Source organism: Poromitra crassiceps, assembly GCF_964638095.1.
Source record: "Poromitra crassiceps genome assembly, chromosome: 16".
NCBI classification, from domain to species: domain Eukaryota; kingdom Metazoa; phylum Chordata; class Actinopteri; order Beryciformes; family Melamphaidae; genus Poromitra; species Poromitra crassiceps.
Genome location: NC_139645.1, coordinates 24,393,995 through 24,418,758, shown reverse-complemented (window position 1 = coordinate 24,418,758; position 24,764 = coordinate 24,393,995). Strand labels below are relative to the sequence as shown.

General features: G+C 42.6%; 1 pseudogene across 1 annotated transcript in view; it reads left to right on the top strand.

The window, feature by feature from the left end:
* The window catches only part of LOC310791538 (NLR family CARD domain-containing protein 3-like), a 47,361-nt pseudogene that overhangs the window by 6,613 nt on the left and 15,984 nt on the right, over positions 1-24,764 (top strand). Inside the window, exons 2-3 of the transcript in view lie at positions 4,439-6,305; positions 13,645-13,762. The product of the transcript in view is annotated as an NLR family CARD domain-containing protein 3-like (transcript). The remainder of the gene's footprint in view (positions 1-4,438; positions 6,306-13,644; positions 13,763-24,764) is intronic.

Below are 24,764 nucleotides of genomic sequence, written 5' to 3'. Positions count from 1 at the left end.
TGGTTAGGAGTTACTAAATTATGCGTAACATCACGGCTAGTTATTAAGGTTAGGAGTGACTAAGTTATGCCTAACATCACAGCTAGTTATTATGGTTAGGAGTGACTAAGTTATGCCTAACCCAGGAGTTTTGAAAGAGTGGGAGAGTGAGCCTCCCCTGAGAGATCATATAGACAGGTGAACTAAAAAATTGAACTAAAATTAAATAGCCTATGAAATGAAAAGGCAGACTTCTCTTGAATTACAGGCAGAGCATATGCTTCAGCTTGTTAAACAAGTAAAACTGGTCAGGCTAATCCAGTTCCAATAATCTGAATTTAACTCAAATGAAATATGAAAAAAAAAAAAAAAAATTGGCAAATGCCCAATCAAAACGGCCCCACGACCCACCTTTGGGAAGCGACCCACCAGTTGAGAAACGCTGGTGTAGATGATCAAATTAGTTTGAGAAGGTGCAAGTCTATCATGTCATGTGGTGTTGATTGCTACTCCCGTAGTGTCTGCTACGTTAGTTTGGTAACTAACATAGCGGACGCTACCGCTACGTTAGTTACCAAACTCTTAATCATCAGTTCTACATGTCTGTGCGTCCACACATGACCAGCTGTCCTCAAGAAACATAGCTTCACAGGTCTGTGCGTCCACACACGACCAACTGTCCTCAAGAAACATAGCTTCACAGGTCTTTGCGTCCACACATGACCAACTGTCCTCAAGAAACATAGCTTCACAGGTCTGTGCGTCCACACACGACCAGCTGTCCTCAAGAAACATAGCTTCACAGGTCTGTGTGTCCACACACGACCAGCTGTCCTCAAGAAACAGTAGCTTCACAGGTCTTTGCGTCCACACACGACCAGCTGTCCTCAAGAAACATAGCTTCACAGGTCTGTGCGTCCACACACGACCAGCTGTCCTCAAGAAACAGTAGCTTCACAGGTCTGTGCGTCCACACATGACCAACTGTCCTCAAGAAACATAGCTTCACAGGTCTGTGCGTCCACACACGACCAGCTGTCCTCAAGAAACATAGCTTCACAGGTCTGTGCGTCCACACACGACCAGCTGTCCTCAAGAAACATAGCTTCACAGGTCTGTGCGTCCACACACGACCAGCTGTCCTCAAGAAACAGTAGCTTCACAGGTCTGTGCGTCCACACACGACCAGCTGTCCTCAAGAAACATAGCTTCACAGGTCTGTGCGTCCACACACGACCAACTGTCCTCAAGAAACAGCTTCACAGGTCTGTGTGTCCACACACGACCAACTGTCCTCAAGAAACATAGCTTCACAGGTCTGTGTGTCCACACACGACCAGCTGTCCTCAAGAAACAGTAGCTTCACAGGTCTGTGCGTCCACACATGACCAGCTGTCCTCAAGAAACATAGCTTCACAGGTCTGTGCGTCCACACACGACCAGCTGTCCTCAAGAAACATAGCTTCACAGGTCTGTGCGTCCACACACGACCAACTGTCCTCAAGAAACATAGCTTCACAGGTCTGTGTGTCCACACACGACCAGCTGTCCTCAAGAAACATAGCTTCACAGGTCTGTGTGTCCACACACGACCAGCTGTCCTCAAGAAACATAGCTTCACAGGTCTGTGCGTCCACACACGACCAGCTGTCCTCAAGAAACATAGCTTCACAGGTCTGTGTGTCCACACACGACCAGCTGTCCTCAAGAAACATAGCTTCACAGGTCTGTGCGTCCACACACGACCAGCTGTCCTCAAGAAACATAGCTTCACAGGTCTGTGCATCCACACACGACCAACTGTCCTCAAGAAACAGTAGCTTCACTTCAGCTACCAGACTGCTTTTGATCCATGTGGTTCATCTGTCGGCGTCCTCAATCAGTATCATCAACATCAGCTGCTCTTCCTTCATCTTAGGATGATGTCATTTCATGGACAAGAGAAACCTTTGACCCAAATATGTCAGTACAGTACTTTCCCTACAGCCCCCCCTAACGGTACACCTCCAGTACTACAATAATATAAGCAAAGAAAGAAGCAAGAAAGAAAAGAAAGAAAGATGGATTTCTAAAAAATTAAGAAAATTATCTGACTAACCATTCTGGTCCTTATAATGTCCCAACCCAGTCTCACAAAGAATTGTGACATAGTAACGTGGGTCCACAGCCCAGACGTTCTACTTTCACCAAAACACCTTTAAAATTCAGTAACCAGTAGCTGTGGACTGAGGCAGAAACTGATGTTCACATTCAACAATTTTAGAGCCATTGTTGTGAAACTAGAAGGCTTTGTGCTGTGGGTCAACATTTCTATTCCATAATTATTTATGAGATCATGTTGAATCTCCATGCTGCACTCTTTAGATCAGTGCAGGCTTTCAGTCTCTGAAGATGGATGTAATTTTGTCTGCAGATTTTAGTATGAAGGTTTAATATGTATATTATTCTGTTCCAGCTGCTTGAGGAGAACATCATCACCTTTGTGAAGACGGAGCTGAGAAGGTTCCGGAGGGTTCTGAGTCCAGATGAGGCAGAATGCTCAGAGAGTCAGAGGGTGGAGGAAGAGGTGGATGGTGTGGAGGAAGAGCCGAGGAGCACAGAGGCTTTTCTAAACATCACACTGCTCTTCCTGAGGAGAATGAAGCAGGAGGAGCTGGCTGAGGAGCTGCAGAGGAGTAAGAGTCTTTAACTCATTGAGTGCCAGCCACTTTTGGAGAACGGATGCTCCCAGTGCCAGAGTTTTCAGAGCGTTTTCAGTGATTTCTCGAGGCCCACAGAATATTGTGTGATATTACTATGTAAACACCGAACACGCACAAAGAACGAGCTGGCTCTATTGTATCATCAGCAAAAAAAAGTTTATTGATACCATTTTCCGTTCTTTAGTTATGAGCCGGAGAAGATAGGTTGTTTTCAGCGTTTTCAGGCTTTTCAAATTATTAGCTGAGATAATCCGCCTTTTGTGAAATGCAGCATTTCAAGCACATTCACTGAGTCTGAAGATAATATTTTCTGATGTAGTGACGTAGTTGTTGTGTGATGCCCTGCGTGCACCACCCCCCTCCCCCCCTCCCCCCGTAAACTCCTCCCCACACTGCACACAGCCTCACGCAACCATTATATTTTCGGAGTGCTGCGTTTGTGTGCTGCTGTCGGCTCTCAGCGCCACAGCAGGGAAGAGCCAACCCGGATTGCTGAATGGTTTGGCGTCAGGGGCTGCTTTCCTGGCTGCTAATCGGGTGGAGAAACTATACAGACAGACAGACAGACAGACAGGGACAGAGGGGCTCAGTTGTGAGCGCGGATTGACTCCTGTTCGGAGCCAATGTCAGCTCCCGCGACAGAGCAAATGGCTCTGGGAGCATGCATCGGTTTGTCTTTGATCCACGGCTTTTAGGCTGTTTCTCGGACCTGTCTCTAATCTGGACTGCACCGAGCAAGCACTGTCGCCACCTAATGAGTCCGTAAAATAGGTTATACACCTCCAATAGCTACTATAGTTGTACAGGAGCTGCGGAAGGCTTTGATCGACGTCCCACCGTCAAAAAACGCATTGGACGTCGAAGGACGTCCGTGGCACTCTACGTCACTATTTAATTGGACGTCGAAGGACGTCCATGGCATTCAATGAGTTAACAGCTTTAATGTCATGGAGAGAGAGGGGAGGTGGTGGAGAATGGCTGATTTATGTCTGTTAGAGTTTTGCTTAGTTTTCAAGACAATGATGCCACCTATAAGTGAAAGAATTGACAAAACAATATAGGAACAAATCATTTGGGGCACCTCATCTAATTCATTTGAATCAGGTGCACAAGCTGTAGCTGGAAGATGCTGTCAAGCCACAGTTCTCAACCGCAACAAAGAAAGAACATATAACCAAACAAGAAACAAATTATTAGAGAGAGAAGAACATTATATTTGAGTTTTGCTCATTTTGATCTCATTTGACTTGTTAAGACCTGTTAATTCTTTTCTGAATGTATTTGAGTCATCGGTTTGGAACATGCCAAATCCATTCCAACAAGAAAACAAGATAAATAAACTGAGTTTAGCCCTCCTTCATCTTGGAACTTTACAGTTTATAGTGGCTATAGTTTAAAATGATAGAAGCCATGAGCATGTCCAAACTCTGCTGAAAATATAAACATTTGCCAAACAATATCTATTCATTACAAGATTCAAAAGTAAATAAGCAGAAACCCTCTGGATAATCTGGTAAAAGTATTAATTTGTTAATATGAGTGTAATATGCTGAACACAGTGATGCACACTGGGAAACACAACAGCACCACAGCAGTTGTCTTTCACACTGAGCTGCACACAATCAGGACCTGTTTGTCCGCTCAACACTGATGAGCTGAAGAGATGTCATGGAGTGGAGATACACATTTACCAGGAAATGTTCACATTTCTCATGTTTACCAAAACATCTGCTCACTGATGTTCTTTGTTCTTTCAGAAACTCAACATCAACATCAACACCCACAACAAAAACACAAATCCAGTCTGAAGGAGAAGTTTCAGTGTTTGTTTGAGGGCATTGCTAAAGCAGGAAACCCAACACTTCTGAATCAGATGTACACAGAGCATTACCTCACAGAGGGAGGGAGTGGAGAGGTCAATGATCAACATGAGGTCAGACAGATTGAAGCAGCATCCAGGAAACCAGTGAGACCAGAAACAACCATCAGATGTGAAGACATCTTTAATCCCTTACCTGGAAGAGACAAACCAACCAGAACATTGATGACAAAGGGAGTGGCTGGCATTGGGAAAACAGTCTTAACACAGAAGTTCACTCTGGACTGGGCTGAAGACAAAGCCAACCACGATATACAATTCATATTTCTGTTCACTTTCCGAGAGCTGAATCTGCTGAAAGATAAAGAGTTCAGCTTGGTGGAACTTCTTCATCTCTTCTTTCCTGACACCAAAGAAGCAGAAATCTGCAGCTTTGACAAGTTCCAGGTTGTGTTCATCTTTGACGGTCTGGATGAGTGTCGACTTCCTCTAGACTTCCAGAACAACAAGGTTGTGACTGATGTTACAGAGTCGACCTCAGTGGATGTGTTGCTGACAAACCTCATCAAGAGGAGACTGCTTCCCCTTGCTCGCATCTGGGTAACCACACGACCTGCAGCAGCCAATCAGATCCCTGGAAAGTTTGTTGACATGGTGACAGAGGTGAGAGGCTTCACTGACCCACAGAAGGAAGAGTACTTCAGGAAGAGATTCACAGATGAGCAGCAGGCCAAAAGAATAATCAAACACATCAAGACGTCACGGACCCTTCACATCATGTGCCACATCCCAATCTTCTGCTGGATCTCTGCTACAGTTCTGAGCGATCTGTTGAAAACCAGTGAGGGAAAAGACCTGCCGAAGACCCTGACTGAGATGTACATCCACTTCCTGCTGGTTCAGTGCAAACAGCAGAACATCAAGTATCATGGGAGAGCTGAGACAGATCCACACTGGACTACAGAGACCAGGGAGATGATTCTCTCTCTGGGAAAACTAGCTTTTGAGCAGCTGGAGAAGGGCAACCTGATTTTCTATGAAGCCGACCTGAAAGAGTGTGCCATTGATATCACAGCAGCCTCAGTGTACTCAGGAGTCTTCACACAGATCTTTAAAGAGGAGTGTGTGCTGTACCAGCAGGAGAAGGTCTTCTGTTTTGTCCATCTGAGCATTCAGGAGTTTCTCGCTGCTGTCTACCTGTTCCACTGTCACACAAACAGAGATGAGAGGATGCTGGAGACATTCCTGGAAGAAGAAGAAGAAGAAGAAGAGGAAGAAGAAGAAGACGAAGACGACAAAGAAGAAGATTGTGAACAATCCCTGGATGTCTTCCTGAGGAGAGCCATGGTCAAATCCCTGAAGAGTAAAAATGGCCACCTGGACCTCTTTGTCCGCTTCCTTCATGGCCTCTCACTGGAGTCCAGCCAGAAACTCTTACGAGGCCTGTTGGGTCAGACAGAGAGCAGGCCTGAAAGCATCCAGAGAGCCATCAGCAACCTGAAGAAGATGAACAGTAATGATGGCAATGCTGCACATTACTTAACCTCTCCTGAAAGAAGCATCAATATCTTCCACTGTTTGATTGAGATGAATGACCAGTCAGTACACCAGGAGATCCAAAAGTTCCTGAAGTCAGAAAACAGATCAGAGAGTAAACTCTCTGAGATCCACTGCTCAGCTCTGGCCTACATGCTGCAGATGTCAGAGGAGGTTCTGGATGTGTTCGACCTGGAGGACTACAACACATCATCAATGCTGGGGCGACAGAGACTGATCCCAGCTGTGAGGAACTGCAGGAAGGCTCGGTTAGTACTCCGTTAGTAACAGTCTAGAACAGTGTAGACCAGTGGTTTAAAAAGTGTGAGGCGCGCCTCCCCTGACGTGACACGAAAAAAATTGAAGAGAATCCACAGCCTCCACCAGATATGTCCGCACAGTAAAAGTAAAAGTAGTGTACGCGGTTGTCTGCAGAGAGCCTGCGCCAGGGCCGCTGCTGGCCATTTGGGTGCCCTAAGCGTAATTGTTTTGTGGTGCCCCCCCCCCCCCCCGTAAAAATTTCAATAACTGTCAAACGAAAGACTGCAAAATCATTAATTATGAACGATACTAGTGTATCTCACATTTCATTACATGTGGGAAACAAACAATTGTTAGAATTACTGTACATGCCAGCAAACAAGTGATTGTTAAACTGTACATGCAAGCAGGGGCGGACTGGGATCATAATTCAGGCCGGGCATTAGATACCAAGTAGGCCAGGCCGATACAGGCCGACGTACGTGCCGGCGTCCGAAGGGCGGCGGCGAAAAATTTGGGCTGTTTGAAGCCCAATTTGGGCCGTTTGAAGCCAGATTTGGGCTGTTTGAAGCCAGATTTGGACCGTCTGAAGCCCGATTTGGGTCGTTTGAAGCCAGATTTGGGCCAGTTGAAGCCAGATTTGGGCCGGTTGAAGCCAGATTTGGGCCGCTTGAAGCCCAATTTGGGCCGTTTGAAGCCCAATTTGGGCCGAGTCCAATTTTACAATGAGATGCACCCACTTTAACCCTGAATAAAGTAATAAAACCACTAGTAAACCAGTAGGCGGCGCCTGGCCTGCTGTTCAGTGAGTGGCCTGACTGAGGGCACAGTCACATGATGCCCTACGCAGTCTGCGTACTCTGCGTAATGGGGTGCGGCGGGCCTGGCCTGCGCACACACCCTCTGATGACGGAATTTACGTCACGCAGACCAATCCGGGGGCACAGCGCCCACTGACTGCCTCTGTGAGGTGAGCTCAGGGTATCAGAGGAGAAACCAGGAAGAAGGAAAATGCGAATTTTTTAAATGCGTGTTTCACCAATCCAATTGCAGCAGTTCTTTGTATCTACATCAAACATATATATGGTCATATATTTTTGTATCTGTTGGGGAGCTATTTCAGATTAATTTTACAAGATTTATGGGGCTGGGAACTGTTTGTCCACGCTGGCCAGCCTGGCTGCAGACACAGTCCATAGAGGATGAACATGCAGAGAACGCAACATTTACTCGATACACTGCACGGGGCGGGTATCCTGCTAGTTATAATAAAGATGTTAAAGATGATTAAAAAAAACAGATTAAAAGTCCTTCAGAGTGGATAAAGATGGATAAAATGTTTAAAAGAGGATATTTGAAAAAAGTAGGATAAAGAGGTTTTAAAATATTAAAGAATATAGCATAAAGATGTTTACAACATCTTTGGAACTTGTTATGCCCGAGTGGAGCATAGAACAATAATAGTAGGTAATAATGGCAATAATAAATGTGTGTGTGTGTGTGTGTGTGTGTGTGTGTGTGTGTGTGTGTGTGTGTGTGTGTGTGTGTGTGCGCGCGCGTGTGTGTGTGTGTGGGGAGGAGGGGGTGTTGGTCTATATCAGCGATCCTCAAAGTCCGGACTCCGGTCCGCATCCGGACCGAGATGCCGTTCTATCCGGACCGAGCCCTGTAACCTACAAATCATTGATAACTTACATTTTCACGGAGCGTTTCTATTTTAACCGGCACATGCTTTATAGTATTTACGGTACTACTGGTTTATCTGCCAGGAAGCTCACAGACCAATGCATGCGCTGTAAATCATCACACGTGATGCTACTCGGCCAATCAAATAAGCGAATCGTTTCTCTCTGTTGCTTCGTTCTCAGTGGTGCTGCGAGACACGGACGGAGGGGAGGCGAGGCGAGAGATAGTAATTTCACATGGTGTGCTCAAAAGAAACCACTCTTACATGTCCATTCATTGTTCTTACGGGCAGATCAAAACCAGTATGTCTCGTGTGAAGTGCGGTGCGATCCTGACCTGTCTATGGAAGCGCCACACATGAGCAAACACACATACACACACACCAGGGCACACTCACTGCCCAACGCAACAGCATGCGAGGTTTGCATTGCAATTGCATTGATCAACAGACAGACAGATACGGAGCTCACTTATCTCAAGAGAAAAGGTTGTTTGTTGGCTGAGAGTGTTAAATGTGAAATGGAGTGAAGAAAAGGGGAAACGCATTTCTCTTAAATTAAAGCACTTCATTTTAAGATAAACATTTTTCCAAAGCACTCTGTTGTATGTTATTTGTAAATGCATTATTTTACTTGAAATGAGAAAATAACATTTATTTATTATAGTAGGCTAGTTATGTAGCTATAATTAATCCAGTTAAATATGAAAACTGTAAATAAGCATTGTTGATGTTTATTTTGATTTAACAGTCAGTTGTTGACATACAGACGTACCATTAGGCTACTTCAATCATTGAGTTCAATGGCACTGAATCATAGCGCAAGCTACGTTACAATGTTCCGGACCTTTGCTTGAGGACATTTTCTCTAACTGGACCTTTTTGAATTTTAATTGAGTGCCCCTGGTCTATATGTTCTCTGAGGGGAGGCGCAGTCTCCCACACTTTGAAAACCCCTGGTGTAGACTAGAGTGACCTTCATACCTGACACCATCAGTTACAATATTTCATACCAATGATTAAGATTCAAGATTCAACAACATTATTGTCTGTCACAACGCAACAGACATTTTTCCTTTGACCAGGCTCAGGTGCATGTTACAAAACACATTAAAAACATACAGACACATATAATAAAAAACAAAAGCAGTGTTAAGATGTTAAAGTGCAGTGCCCATTTAAAAGACAATACTAGTAATAATACTAATGTATATAAACCATATATATACACACCTATATAAACTATAGCCTATATAAACTATATATATATATATATTATGGCTGTCAAAGTTAACGCGTTAACGCAAATTCCTTTTAACGCCACTTTTTTTTACGTGCGATTAACGCATGCAGTTTCTTTGATGTTTGAGCCTTGGTCCGACCCATAGTTTGGGAAATCAGGAAGCAGTAACGTTGATAGCAAGCAGAAATAAACCCCCGTGAGCAGAAAAGGAGGAAGAAAAGGGCTATAATGGCAAGTTCAGCTTAAAATTGAGAAAATGGCCCGCATTTTGGGTGAGAGAGTGAAAGAGAGAGCACGTCAGCGTGATCAGACCGTTGCAGAGAGAGAGAGAGAGACAGACGGAGAGCAGGGGGGGAGAGGCAGAGAAAGCGAGCGAGACAGACAGGGAGGGCGATCAGACCAGAGTCAGAGAGAGACCAATGGAGAGCGGGAGAGAGAGACAGAGAGAGAGGGAAAGAGAAAGAGAGAGGGGGAGAGAGCTGGCACGCAGCTGCTCCTGTGCTCTTTTCTTCAGATGAACCAGTAGGCTAATTATGCAGCTTACTACAGTAGCCTATATACTTCTACTTCACTATACAGTATGGTTCAGCATGCACACCCTTGAGGTTATTCTGAAGAATATTCTGGACAGTATTTGTCATTGTTCCAATAATAATAATAATATCCGCATAAAGCAAGCATATTCGTCTACTCCCATGTTGATAAGAGTATTAAAAACTTGAAAAATATCGGTTTTAGGTAGATTTAGAACAGATAAAAAAATGGTGCGATTAATCGCGATTAACTATAGACAATCATGCGATTAATCGCGATTAAATATTTTAATCGATTGACAGCCCTAATATATATATATATATATATATATATATATATATATATATATATATATATATATACTGTATATACAGTATGTGTGTGTGATTGAAATCAGTGTGTGTGAATGCATGCACATTGCACACCAGGAACTAATCTCCCATGCAGACCCTGGCACCGTGACATGATTGCTAGCTAACTAGCTACTTGTGTATGAAAGATTCCCCCAGTCTTCTCCTGCCTTCAGCTCATGTTAGAAATATCATAATTACAGAGAGTCACATGACCGAGCTGACAAAGTGGTAAATATGATGCTGTAGGCTCAAAACTTTAAAAGTTACTAAACCCCAACCAAATCTGTGGTGAAGCCAGACTGACTCTAATGGTGTCAGGCTGTTCTACTGAGCTGTTTTACCAAGTTGAACTGAACAGCCTTTGGAGCTCACACTGAAATCTCAATCATGTTTCAATATTTTCTTAATAATAATAATAATAATAATAATTCATTTATTTTATATAGCGCTTTTCAAGACCCAAAGATGCTTAACAGTAAAACAAAAGACAAGCAACAGGCAACAGATACAGGGAACAGGTACAAATAACAGTGGCGGTTCAGGGCAAGGTTGTATGGAGAAGCAGAGGAGAGGAAGAGAACAGGAGGGAGGGGCAGGGGGGCGGCGGAGGGTGATGGTTTGGAGGAGGTGGTCAGGGGTAGGGGAGGTTGTAAGCTTGAGAGAACAGATAGGTTTTAAGTCTGATTTTAAACTGCTGTTTTTTTACATAAATGCTTTAATATGATACAATTGCGTAGGAGGAGGAGGAGGAGTGCTTAATAGGTTTTGATTAGGATGCTGGTCTCAGGTTTGATAATCTCTCATTTTACATTAAATCTGTAAACAGTCTTTCTATCTGTGAGCTCTGAAGTCCTGGGGCCGGTTGAACAAAACACCTTGAGTTAAGATTTTCCTTAGAGTCTGAGCACACCCTTATACATCTTCTCCTTAAGGTTAAAAGGTTAATGGACACCTTAAATCTTAACTCAAGGTGTTTTGTACAACCGGCCCCTGGTCTCAGCTCTGGAGTCCTGGGGCCATATCTTGGTGCAAGCGCTATTTGCTTTTTGCACTTGCTCCCTGGATTGCATACCATTCTGCCTGTTTATGCTATCTTCGGTACGATACCGCCCACTTTTGCGCCGGATTTTCCGCACCGGCGCATCTGTGGGTGTGCCTTATGGTAAACCAGGTGTGGCAACGCTAAATCCTCACGTTAGCTATCATCCCTGTGCGCACAATTCTTTGCGCTTAGAGCTCTGAAAAGCGGGTCTAAAACCCCGCTGCGGCCTGAGCGCACCATTATTCTCCGCACTATTCCAGTGCACGGGGAATCCTTGGGCCCTATCTTGGTACAAGCGCTAACCGCTTTTTGCGCTTGAGCCCGGGTTTGCACGCATTAACGCGTCTTATGCTATCTTATCTTCCCTGCATCTTATGCTATCGTCCGCCTCACACAAGTGTCAATTTGTGTGTTGGCACGTCACCTTCCAGTTTTGCGCCGGCGTCTGAGCCAAACACAGGTGTGGACGTGCCCCAAGCCAAACCAGGTGTGTCCCCGTAAAATCCTTGCCTTCTGCTATCGTCAGCATGCGCACAATTCTTTGCGCACGGATGTTCCATTAAAATACAAATGCCAGGACATCAAATTCTGCTGCTAAAATTGGGTAACAGCAGATTACTCAGTGAGGCAATCAACTATTATTCACTGAAAACCTTTATCACATGTAAAGTACCACAATCATGCTGATATCCTCTTTCTACGTGGCCTACCCTCCCTCTCTCTCCAAAACCTTGTACGTGCACACACACACACACACACACACACACACACACACACACACACACACACACACACACACACACACACACACACAACACACAACACACACACACACACACACACACACACACACACACACACACACACACACACAGTACTTTGAGCAAGTTGTGTGGGCCAGTGATGCAATAGCCTATTAAGATGAACCCGGCACTTGGGACAATTTTGATATGTTGAAATAGGCTAGAATTAAATTCTCACACATCCCTGCCTATTAAAGAAACAAATATGTTTTACATGTGTATGTTATAGCCTATTTATATGAACAAAACGTCAAATGCACGTGGACAACCATATGACATTTGCGCAAATGAATTGGAGGGAATGAAAGGAGCAACACTGATTGGTTGTGTGGATGATAACGCCCACACCAAGCCTGCACACCTCTGAATAATTTCCAGAGTTAATCCTGCATAAATCACTGTGGCGCTGGGGCAAGTGGCATTTTGTGCATCACAGAGAATAGCAGATGACTTGGGAACGTCCATTAATTTGTGCTGCGCCCGGCGCAAGCGCTAAATTACTGCTTTTGCCACGATAGGGCCCAGTGTTATTGTTATGCGATGGTGTTGATGCGATGGTGTGGAGATGTCCAAATTACGCATGGAGATTACAGTGTCCATCTTACAATTTCATTCAAATTCATTTGCAGAAACAGTTAAATGCCATCCTTAAAATGAATAGACAACACCTATTTGATTCCCTTAAGTGCACATTAAAAAATAACATTATTTTGGGAGTTTATGTGAAAATGATGAGGTGAAAATGTCGATTATACCCCCCCTCTCTCTCCGAAACTGCACGCGTGCACACACACCATACAGATTAATTAATCATCAATGCCTTAATGCCAATTAATAGCCTACTATAGTCTACAATTATTTCCCCCCTTTGAGTAGCCTACATCTGTCAGTTCCCATCTCGCTCCCTCAGGAAGAAAATAGGATACAAATAGGGGTTAATGGGAAATGAATTGAGAAAACCTGGACATTGTAGCCTACTTGCAATATTATTGTCAATAAAATGTCCCTGTTTCCTCGTTGCAAACACGTTTCTATTTTCCAGCCAATAAAGAACCTGAATTGCATCAATTAAAAGCTGCAAATCACAGATGTTTTTAAATGATGTGATGATTGTTGTGAGATGTCAACACACTTGAGCACGCCCCCATTTTGCGGTGCCCTCGGCGCTAAACACGCGCAAGCGCTAAATTATTTGCAGGAACAGTTAAGTGCCATTCTTACAGTGAATAGACAACACCTGTTTGATAGTCCTGGGAGTGCACATTAAAAAATAACATCATTTGGGTGATTTATGTGAAAATTATGAGGTGAAAATGATTATGATCGATAATACAAATATGTGCCGGGTTCTCCACACCCACAAACGGTATTAAAGGGAGTGAGAGATGGGAATCTGATTGGTTTGAGTGATGTGATGCCCAGGGTCTGGGCTTTACATCAATCAAACCAATCAGTGTGGCCTGCATCATTCTTGCCTGCACAGGTGATAAGCACGCCCATTTCATGATTTTGCATGGAGCACACAGGCATTTTGCGCAGCAGGGAGAATAGCAGAGGGTTTGGGCACGCCTCCAAATTGCACGAGTGCCCACCGTTAAACACCGAACAAGCACTAATCAGTGTGTTTGCGAGACCAGGGCCCCTGGTCTCAGCTGTGAAGTTCAACTTCTTCTTTATTCTTTATTCAGATTGAGGTTCTGCATCTTGACAGAGGTTCACTGTGAAGTCGTGGCCTCAGCTCTGAAGTCCAACTCCCATCTGACAGAACTGGACCTGAGTGACAGCAACCTGCATGATTCAAAAAATGTGAAGCTGCTCTGTGCTGGACTGGAGAGTCCACACTGCAGACTGGAGACTCTGAGGTCAGACATCATATTTAATAATCTGCTGATATGAATATTATATTAATTTTGTAATGTGTGGACGTCTGTATAGAGTCGATCAATCTGAAATCAGACATGATCTGGTTTTAGGGGCTTAGGTACTCTGGATAGGAGAGAGAGGGAGAGTCATATAGGCCCTAAATCACCTGATTACTACGGTATTTATGTAACTTCTTTGATTCTGTTATATAATACTTGCTTTCTTGCCTTTACAGGATGGCTTTACTGGTAATCAACCCAATTTGTATCATATATAATCTCAGTAATATAAGCACATGGGCAGCCTTTACCTTCCCTCTGTGTTTACCTCACACAGGAAAATACTCTTCCTCCTGTCTGCAGAAACTCTGCCCCCGTCAGCTGCAAGTCATTAAGGCTCCTTAAGGCTCTCAATGCATTCTCCATGGATGTGCGCATACTTAAAAAAATAAAATAAACAATAACAGCCGCCCTCGAGCAGATTCCACGTCTCCAGCAGAACTTCCGCAGCTCCGTTGTGACGCGTTGTGACGTAAACCGCGTCACAACGGAGCGCTTTGCCAGAGGAGGAAATGGGAGATCTCCGTGAGGAAAACAGAGAGAGGTAAACACTGACCATGTGCTTATATTACCAAGAGTATTAATGATACAAAGTGGGTTGATTACCAGTAAAGCCATCCTTTAAAGTATTGTATATATTTGTGTTCGTTCTTTTTGTTGTGTCAAACTCTTCCAACAGGCTGGCAAGTTTGACACAAAACAACAACACACCAAACCTCCATCCAAAAACACATAACAGTAGTACAGTAGATCAGGCTGCCATCAAAGCCCTGTGAAGCTGATATTAGTCATAATGTGTATGAAGTCTGTCTTCAGTCAAATGTGAAGAAAGAGAAAGTGGATTATATCACACACCATCAGACTCCAATGCTTCATGTATCACAAACATCCACCACTGCAAATTGAGCATGCTATGGCATGGTATTGTTTCAGTGGTGTTGATGTGACTGGAGCTACCAGAGCTACACACACACACACACACACACACACACACACACACACACACAGAGTGAGAACCAACGTTAGTTGACAAATGGTCTCAGTTAGCAGAAGCTGACAATTCAATCAGAAACTAGAAGAATAATGCTTTCGGTACTTTAAGTGATAGAACACAACCACAATCACTTACCCGGTTTCTAAAGTGGATCTCCGCCCTGGTCATACCCGTAGCAGACACTAATTGGGCTTGGGAATCAATCCCAGAATGCAATCCAAATCAATCCCAGAATCCAATGCAATGCAAGATTGCGCATTGCATCTTGCATCTCAGTGATGGCATCATTGATGATGTCATCAGTGATGTCATCCTTCCTGGCAGAGGCTATATAAATTCAGTGATGATGTCATCAGTGATGCTGTCATCAGTGATGTCATAGAGCAGGCGAGGCTGCGATGCGCTGTGGTCATCGGTGATGTCATAGAGAGGCGAAATATGAATGGCGGTGAACGGAGAATAACGTTACTTTTTTGATCCCGTTTGAGTTGTGCCACAGGGTGCCAACGTTAATTTTGTCAATATAAAACATAACTTTGCATGTCAAGAAAGTCGCAGTTTGTCGCCAAACTGTTGCACTATACGTTATAAATCAGAAAGACTACATACGCTGTCGCCTAAGTGACATCACTTTCTACAATTCAAACAGAATAAAAAAAGGAACGTTATTCTCTGTTCACTGCCATTCATATTTTTTTCAGCGCTGGTACAGGAAGTGACGTTTCACTTTGTCTCTCTATTAGAGCAAGTGAGCCAGCACAGCGGGCGAGCTGCAGGGTGGGCATGCCGCCAAGGATGTTTAGCTGTAATAATTTGAATTGTTATCATAGCATGATCAGATCTCGGTCACCAATCATACATGTAGCTACCTTGGAAACAAGAGAAAAATAAATGAGAAAACAATCAATACGACTACCTTGTCCTCTAGGCCAGTGGCTCTCAAAGTGGGGTCCAAAAAAACTATTTTCACTATAATTCCATCCATAAGTATCACAATGACAGAATACATGACTATTTTGGTCATGGGTTTCATACACTTTCTGTAATAAAACATCCAAAAGCAAATATCTTATCAGATGGGGGACCCTGAGACAAAATCTTATCAAATGGGGGTCTGTGGTCTAATTTGTGTCAGTTTAGGGGTCCTTGATGTGAAAAAGTACACTAAATGTGTATCTGTTTAAGTCAGGATTCTGTACAGCCTCCAAATGTCCACTAGATCTAGAGATGCCTTCATTCCTTGAATTTCACAGAGAGCCTGGGGATGGTTATTGTAGGAATAAGTACCTGCTCACCTTTGTTTATATTTAAAACTGTATTGAAATTTCCAACTATGATATTTTGGTTATTCTCTTGAGAAGAGATAATACTATGGATTTCCTCTAAAAGATTGGATTATCTCCATTTGGAGCATATATTGATTATATTGATATTATAAGTAGAGCTGGGTATTGGTTCAAATTTCAAGAATCGATTCGATTCCGATTCACAAGGTTTGCGAATCGATTAATCCCGATTCGATTAGATTCCGATTCGATTAATTTCAATATCGATTTGGTTAGTGATACCAAAACGTGTTTTTTGAGCTGTAACCTGAATTACATGACTGTCCAGTTATGTAACACAGGGGTTCCCAACCTTTTTTGCGCCAAGTAGATAGATGGGGAAAAAAGTTGCGGACCGGTTGTCAATTTTAATATATTTACTCACCAGGTGGTGACAAATATACAAATAACAAATAACAGCCTTTTCATCTGTCAATAAAGACACTTTCACAATTATGCACAGTGATTTGATTTCAGCCTATATAATTTCTAAAAGTAGATATTAATGATCAAACATTTCCATTTATGTAGCCTACAGTATTTATGTTTTTGTTTCAACTACAAACATGAATAAACATCAACTTGAAACTATGTTTCAACTACCACACACAGCATAATATTTTAGCCTATGTTTATTAAAAAAAGATTAATAATAATAATAATAATAAAAAAATCGATCTCTGGACATATGAATCGATATCAAAGGATTAAAATTAAAATCGATAAAAAAATCCGAGAATCGATTTTTTTTAACCCAGCCCTAATTATAAGTTATCTATTGTAACATCTAGCATAGATCTCTATCTTCCATTCTCATCAGTTTGGACAGCGTGGACTGTGTGTTGCAGTTCCTTCTTTTTTCTCACCCCCCCCCCCCCCCCCCATTTTCCCCCTAGTTTTAATTGGCCAATTTCCCCCTGCTGCCCCACTTGGTGCTCCAACCTCTGCCGATCTGGGGAGAGCTGTAGACTCGCACCATGTTTTCTCTGACGCATGCGCAGTTGCCAGCCGCTTATTTTCACCTGACAGCGGGGAACTACACCAGCAGGACGTAGCACGTGGGAGGATCATGCTATGGCCACCACTTTCCTTCTGCCCTGAACAGGCGCCCCAACTGACCAGAGGAGGTGCTAGTGCAGCGACCAGGACACACCCATAATCCGGCTTCCCACCTGCAAACACAGCAAATTGTGCCTGTATGGACGCCCGACCAAGCTGGAGGTAGCATGGGGCCGTGAACCTGCGACCCTTGTGTTGTTGCAGTTCCTTCTTAAACAAAATCATAGCCCCCCTACTATTTCTAAGGCCATGACTAAAATATATATATCCCCAGTCCATTCGGATTTCCATTTTAACTCACTTCCTAGATTTGATAAAACCCTGCAATATTTGATTTGCTCTGATCTGTTGCTTCCGTATAGACAATTGGAGGGTTCAGGTTAAGTTAGGGTCCAGTTAGGGTTAAAGGCCGGCTTTACCGTGGGGAATATGAATATATATTAATTCTTAAAAAATCTTAAATTTCGAATCCGTTGAAATTTTTGAAATTGCTTGTTCACAGCCAGAGAAAAAAAAATGAAAAAAAAAAAAAAAAAAAAATTGGGCCAGGTGACGCGTTTCGCGTCGAAACGCGTCACCTGGCCCATTTTTTTTTTTTTTTTTTTTTTTTTTTTTTTCATTTTTTTTTCCTCTGGCTGTGAACAAGCAATTTCAAAAATTTCAACGGATTCGAAATTTAAGATTTTTTAAGAATTAATATATATTCATATTCCCCACGGTAAAGCCGGCCTTTAAGTTCCCCATCCAATTCAAATTCTGCTTTTATTACAACTTTTCCAGATAAACTGTGTCTCCAAAAAAGTGGATTCTGGACCATAACTAAATATTTATTTATTTATTTTAAACTACTTGGCATTTAGATGTATTCATCTGGTCTGTTACAGAAAGTTTTCAAGGAAAATGGGCTAATCCTGAAACAGAGGAGTGACAGTCTGTCTGGTTTCAGATGGAAAGACTATATAAGGCTGACATGATGCTGATCCACACTGACAACATGCTGAAGTCCATTGGATTATAAGACACTGGATTGGTTAAAGCGTTAATGGAGTATTGTATTTTATTGCTTTATTCTTTATTCAGATTGAGTGGTTGCAGCTTGTTAGAGACTGACTGTGAAGTTCTGACCTCAGCTCTGAAGTCCATCTCCTCCCATCTGAGAGAGCTGGACTTGAGTTACAATGACCTGCAAGATTCAGGATGGAACCTGATCTCTGTTGGACTGGACAGTCCAGAATGCAGACTGGAGACTCTCAGGTAAAGTCAGTTTACAGTTTTTCTCAGTTGATTCAACACATTTCCCAAACTGAGGTCCATTCTCTCAAAACAGGATTCCTGAATCTGCAAAGGTTGTCCCGAAGGTTTTACTTGATGATTTGACTTTTATTGATACAGCTTCACGCCAGTGAAGCTAGTTGAAAATAGAGCAGCTAGATGTTAAACAGTGGGAAGGTGACAACATCATCTACCCAGTTTTAACATCTGTCCTCTGGTTACTAGTTAGAGAATTCATATTAAAATGTCACTGAACACATTTAAAGCAGGCTAGTTTTGGTCCTGAATTACACTGTGGAGATAGTTCCCTGTAAGCTGAGACTGTGGAAAGCCTTCCTGAGCTACTGAGGCTGCAGATTTACTATCCATTTGTTTTTAAAGTGTTTCCTAATTTATATCCACTTTTTTATTTTTTCATGGCTTGTTGTGCAGCATAACAAATCATGTGCCATTTTGGAGGATTTATTGATCCAATCACCTTATAGCACCATGTGTGGAAATCAAACCAGTTTTCCTGTCAGTGTTAGTGGGGACCTGCTTTAGACCAGGGCCTCAACAGTACAGTCTGTCAGTAGAAATCATACAATGATGACATTACATAAGGGTCAGTAAGCCTCATCAACACAGTCTGTCAGTAGAAATAATACAATAATGACACAATATAACAATAGCATGTCTTCTTGTGCTTCAGGCTGAGTGTCTGTCAGCTGTCAGAGAGAAGCTGTGAAGCTCTGGCCTCAGTTCTCAGCTCCCAGTCATCTAATCTGAAAGAGCTGGACCTGACTAACAACGACTTCCAAGATTCAGGAGTGAAGCTTCTCTCTGCTGGACTGAGGAGTCCACACTGTAGACTGGAGAGTCTCAGGTCAGGATCACCATTACTGTTTAACAGACCATTTAAATTCTACTCTACATTCGTATGAAAATACCTGAACTCTCATTTTCCTGCTGATGTAATTTTTGAAACCAGCTGAGAAACCAAAATGCAATGATCTTTGTTCTCCAAATATTGAGTGAGATGCAGCCCTTTATGTCTTGACTGTTTCCAAACTGTTTTGAGAAAAACGGCCTCAAAGTTTGACAAAGTAAGCTAGTTATGCTTGTCACCCTAACTTTATGAGCTGCATTTGAATTTCACAATAATCGCTACAGAGAATGAAAACCAATGGTTTATTTTACTAAATTCTTCTGAAACCCCTGAAACAGCCAAAATCAGCATTTTCTTATAAAATCACATTTCTACACAAACTCACATGCTGTGCTACATGTGACTGATTTTGTCCGAGCAGGTCACATATAATAAGTGATGTCAGAGCAGTTTATTAATGGGAATATCCAACATGTAGCTGGTTTTAAGAGCTTCCACTGAGAGCTATGATCTCTTTTTTTAGAGGGTTAGGTTTAGGCTCAAAATAAACAATGACAAACTATTAGTGTTGAGTGAAGAAGCTGAATATGTTATTACAAAAATGTTCATATTAGGCGATGTTGAGTTTCATAACTATGCAAAATCACTATTTCTGTAGGTTTCAGTGGTTAATGTTGCTACTGAATAAAAGTTGAAAGAGTCCAATTTAATGTCAAACACATCTTTACTGCCACAATACTCCCCTTAGTTGTAACATGGAGGTTATCCAACACCTGACTGCCTTGAAGACAAGAATATAAAGTAGTGAGCAGGACCAGATGCAGCTGGAGCAGTTTGTAGAGTTTGAATGAGGAGAAAACCTGAAAACTCACATTGAACACGATGAACACATTCAACAACAGATCCTCCTGGAAGACAATACAGCAGCAACTGGTCGGCAGTTACATTGCATTTCTTTTCGTGGTTCACACTCAAATTAATATTTACAGTGGCAGTGAGCTTCAGTTGGTGCTCTCCGCTGAAGGCCTTTAAGCTGCCAGCTGGCTGCCATGCAAAGAGCTGAACTTTGTTGCACCATAAGCAATCGTGCTTTAGAGCGGTGTTTCTCAACTGGTGGGTCGGGACCCAAAGGTGGGTCACGGGGCCGTTTTGAGTAGGTCGCAGATGTGTGCATGAGAAAAACGTTTGTCTACTCATTGAGAATGCTGGCATCGGCGGCCAACATTACTATCTTTCAGATGCTAGCAGGCCCATTTTAAAGCGAGAGTGAAGATACTAGTACCATATGAAACTAGAAGACCTAATGCATCCATTGGTACCAACATGCCATGCTGCTTGTTGTGAAGACGGCTAAATGACCCTACAATTTAGGATCAATTCTGTAAATGACTAAGGGAAAATGTTGGTCGTGAGGCTAGACCAGTTGAGAACCACTGCTTTAGTGTGTGTGTGTGTGTGTGTGTGTGTGTGTGTGTGTGTGTGTGTGTGTGTGTGTGTGTGTGTGTGTGTGTGTGTGTGTGTGTGTGCAGGTTGTCAGGCTGTCGGCTCACAGAGGAAGGCTGTGCTTCTCTGGCCTCAGCTCTGAGCTCCAACCCCTCCCATCTAAGAGAGCTGGACTTGAGCTACAATAATCCAGCTGCCTCAGTGAAGCTGCTCTCTGTTGGACTGGAGGATCCACAATGGAGACTGGACTCTCTCAGGTACGGAGAGCAAATGTCTGCTAGAAGGCTGTGCCAACTTGTGAAAAACTGATGTTTGGTCTAGGGTTGTAGCGGTACTAAATTTCTGTTTCGGTGCCGGTACCAATTTGTATTTCGATACTTTCGATACTTTTCGATACTTTTTGTAAAAAAAAAAGTGAAACTGTCCAATGTCAAGATTTGGCTTTATTTTAAGAGTTTGGGAACAATTACACCAATAAATTGGTGTGGCATTTAAATGCTGAACAAAACAAACCTTTTGAGCAGTGAGAATACCGGTAAGTAAAATAAAGTAATGCCAGTGAAAATAAAATGACCATAAAACACTAGCCTATAGCAGCAAAAACTCAGAGAAACACCAATAACAACAATAAATAAATAATTGGTGGCATTTAAATTCTGTCTAACTTTTACTTGTCAAATAAGTACACACTCAGTAACATAACACAAATCTTTTGAACAGTGGGAAATGGGAATAAGTAAAATAAATAAAATAAATAATAATATAATAAAACACTATAGCAGCAGAAACTCAAATCTTTTTTTCTTCAACAAGCAGCATGGCTTCATATTCCCATTCTGTCCCCCAGCCTACTCAGTCTAAACCCTAGTTCTCCTATGGGTGGTAGACAGACTCACTGTTTGGCTGACTCTCAGTTTACTCACTCAGTCCCTCCCATCCCAATGTCTTCTTCAGGTTCCTAGCCAAGAAAACGAGGGTGTCAACATGTTCCTCGGTCAGTCTAGATCTTGTTGGACTGCAGATATTCCCAGAAGTACTGAAAACACGTTCAGATGCACAGCTTGATGCTGGAATACAGAGATATTGTCTAGCAAACTGAGCTAAGATGGGCAGGTCTGTCTGGTGTTGCTTCCACCATGCCAGGGGATCCTCTGCAGGGCTGATGTCTCTAAATTGTTTATACTCAGTAATCTCAACTTCCAGTTTAGCACTTCTTGTCATGGGTGGGGCATTCAGGCAGTATTACTCACAGTTTACATCTAACGTTATGTAGGCTACTTTCACGCATACTTCAGTCAGGGTTATCGACAGTCCATATTATTGCCTCTGCACGTTTCCCGACGCTACAGTGAGCGCTCGTTAACTAACGTTACTGCGGAGTCCGCTGTTAGTACAGCGGAGTCCGCTGTAACGTTAGTACAGCGGAGTCCGCTGTAACGTTAGTTAACGAGCGCATTTTCTCACTGTAGCGTCGGGAAACGTGCAGAGGCAATAATATGGACTGTCGATAACCCTGACTGAAGTATGCGTGAAAGTAGCCTACATAACGTTAGATGTAAACTGTGAAAGGGCACAGCTGCTGCTACTAACTGGGCTGGGAGAGGCTTTGTGTTTAGCCATAGCCTACTTTGCTAGTTTGCTTTTAATGTGCGCGGGTCTGCTCAGTGCTCAGCTGCTTTTTTTCCTCAAACTCTTTTCCTCACCGCTTGACATGTGGATATGACGTCACTCACTCCAGCGCATTTCTTAAAGAGACAGGCTCATATTGACCATTATCAGTCATAGCAGCGGTCGGAAAAGTACCGGGTCTTTTTAAATCTTAGTATAGAACCTGTTCTACAGCAATAGTACCGCGGTTCGGGGGTAGTACCGGTAGTACCTACATCCCTAGTTTGGTCAGGACCCCTTTTTAACGCACTGGATACCCCTCTTTCCTCATTCTTCAAAACCACAACAGCGTAGCAACAACTTGTGTTGCGGTTATGTTTAGGCACCTAAAGCAACTTGGTTAAGGTTAGACAAAGGGTTTGGGTTAGGCAGGCTTAAATAATATTAAATGTCACTTACGGTTTAAATGTAGACTTACTTTGAACATGCTGGGAATCGAACAGCGGTCTCCAGCATTGAAGAGGAGGGTATATACCCTGCCTGCTCCTCTCTCTCCTCACCTGTTCATGCCCATTTTCTCTGTCCGGAGAATAATATTCATGTATAGAGTCGTTTCCATGTTGCCAGACACTATAATGACAGTTTGAGTCTCCCAGCGGCAAAACAAGCAGTTTTAGCGAACGTTGAATGACATTGCGCAATTGCCCGACTGGGTTACACTGGTAGTTGTTTGACGAGCTGTAAACAAGGCTATCTCGGTGAGTACTCAACCAATTTGAAAAAATGATGTCATGATGAGTCCCTTAGACACATCCAGTGTGGAAAATAGGGTCCAGGTTGAAAAAAAAACAAAGTTATCCTTTAAGGTGTTGTCTTGCTGGCTTGTTCTTGATTTACCACAGACGTGATGTACCATGTTAGAGGTGCCTGTCTTGTGGCTGTCTAGAACAGGGATACTCAATTTGCTTTGCCTGGGGGCCACTTTCGTGAAATGATAGAAGGCCAGGGCCAGTTAATAAACAAACAATATACATTTTTCTGTAGCGGATTGTAGGTTTTTAGGGTGTCAGCCGGAGTTTGGTCTGACAATGTTGTGCACACTAGATAGTTAGTTAGGTTAAGTTAGTTAGGTTAAGTACATACATAAGTGCCTGGGTAGCGAGCAGGCGGTATTTGACAATTTAGCAGCTAAATCATAGATTATTGAAAGATATTCCATATTCCAGACTGAAATGCTGTAACAGAAGTGGATTATTGGCCAGAATGACATGAACATTTGGACACTTATTCAGCGGGTATCTTGCATGTTGCGTTCAGGTGCACTGTTTTCGCAATTCCATCGCATGCCACACAGGGGCGCCCGCGTGCTGCAAGTTGAGTATCACTGGTCTAGAACATACACCACTTCACAACCGTTGAAACATAACCAGCGTTTGACCAGTGTTGGGGGTAACTCATTACAAAAGTAACATATTACATGTAATATATTACTTTTAGCAGTAACTCAGTAATATAACTTATTACTTATATGATTTCAGTAATATTATACCAGTTACTTTGTCAAGTAACTCAAGTTACAAATTGAGTTACATTTGATTAAATCAAAGCACATATTTCAAAAAGATACAATAATTTCCTAATCAAACTGTGTGTTTTTATGCAAATAACCACTATAGATGACAATAACAAAGGAAAATAATAACATTTAGAATTTTGGACTGTTTACACTGATTTCAAGGTGGTTGAAATTATTTTTCGGGATGGTTCCGGGGCGGCGATGTCATTCTGCTGCTGCTGTTGTTTTGGTAAAAGTAATGCAAAAGTAGTGTAATAAGTAACGAGTTACTCTACACAGAGTGTAATATTGTAAAGTAACTTATTACTTTAAAATGAAAGTAACTAGTAATATGTAGTATATTACATTTAGAAAGTAACTTGCCCAACACTGCGTTTGACTCATCCTCATTTACAACTTTAAAGAATTTCTCCCACACAGCACTTTTCTGACCTTTTTTCTTAGTTTTCAAGTCCCCTTTCTTTCTTTCTTTCTTTCTTTCTTTTCTGGCTTATTCTGCCTTGCACCCATGCTTGTTTTGAAGGACCCACAGTCATGTCAGGCTAGACGGCTGGCTAAAAAGGTGCCTGACGATAAATGAAGCTTAAAATATGTTCATAGACTAGAGAATGTAATTAATATTAATTGTCCTCATTAATGATACATCATGTCATCCGCTCGCAACCCATCCACATTAATCATAGTTATAACTGTGGCCCGTGCATCTCTACTGCACCATGATATCAGCACAACATCGCTATC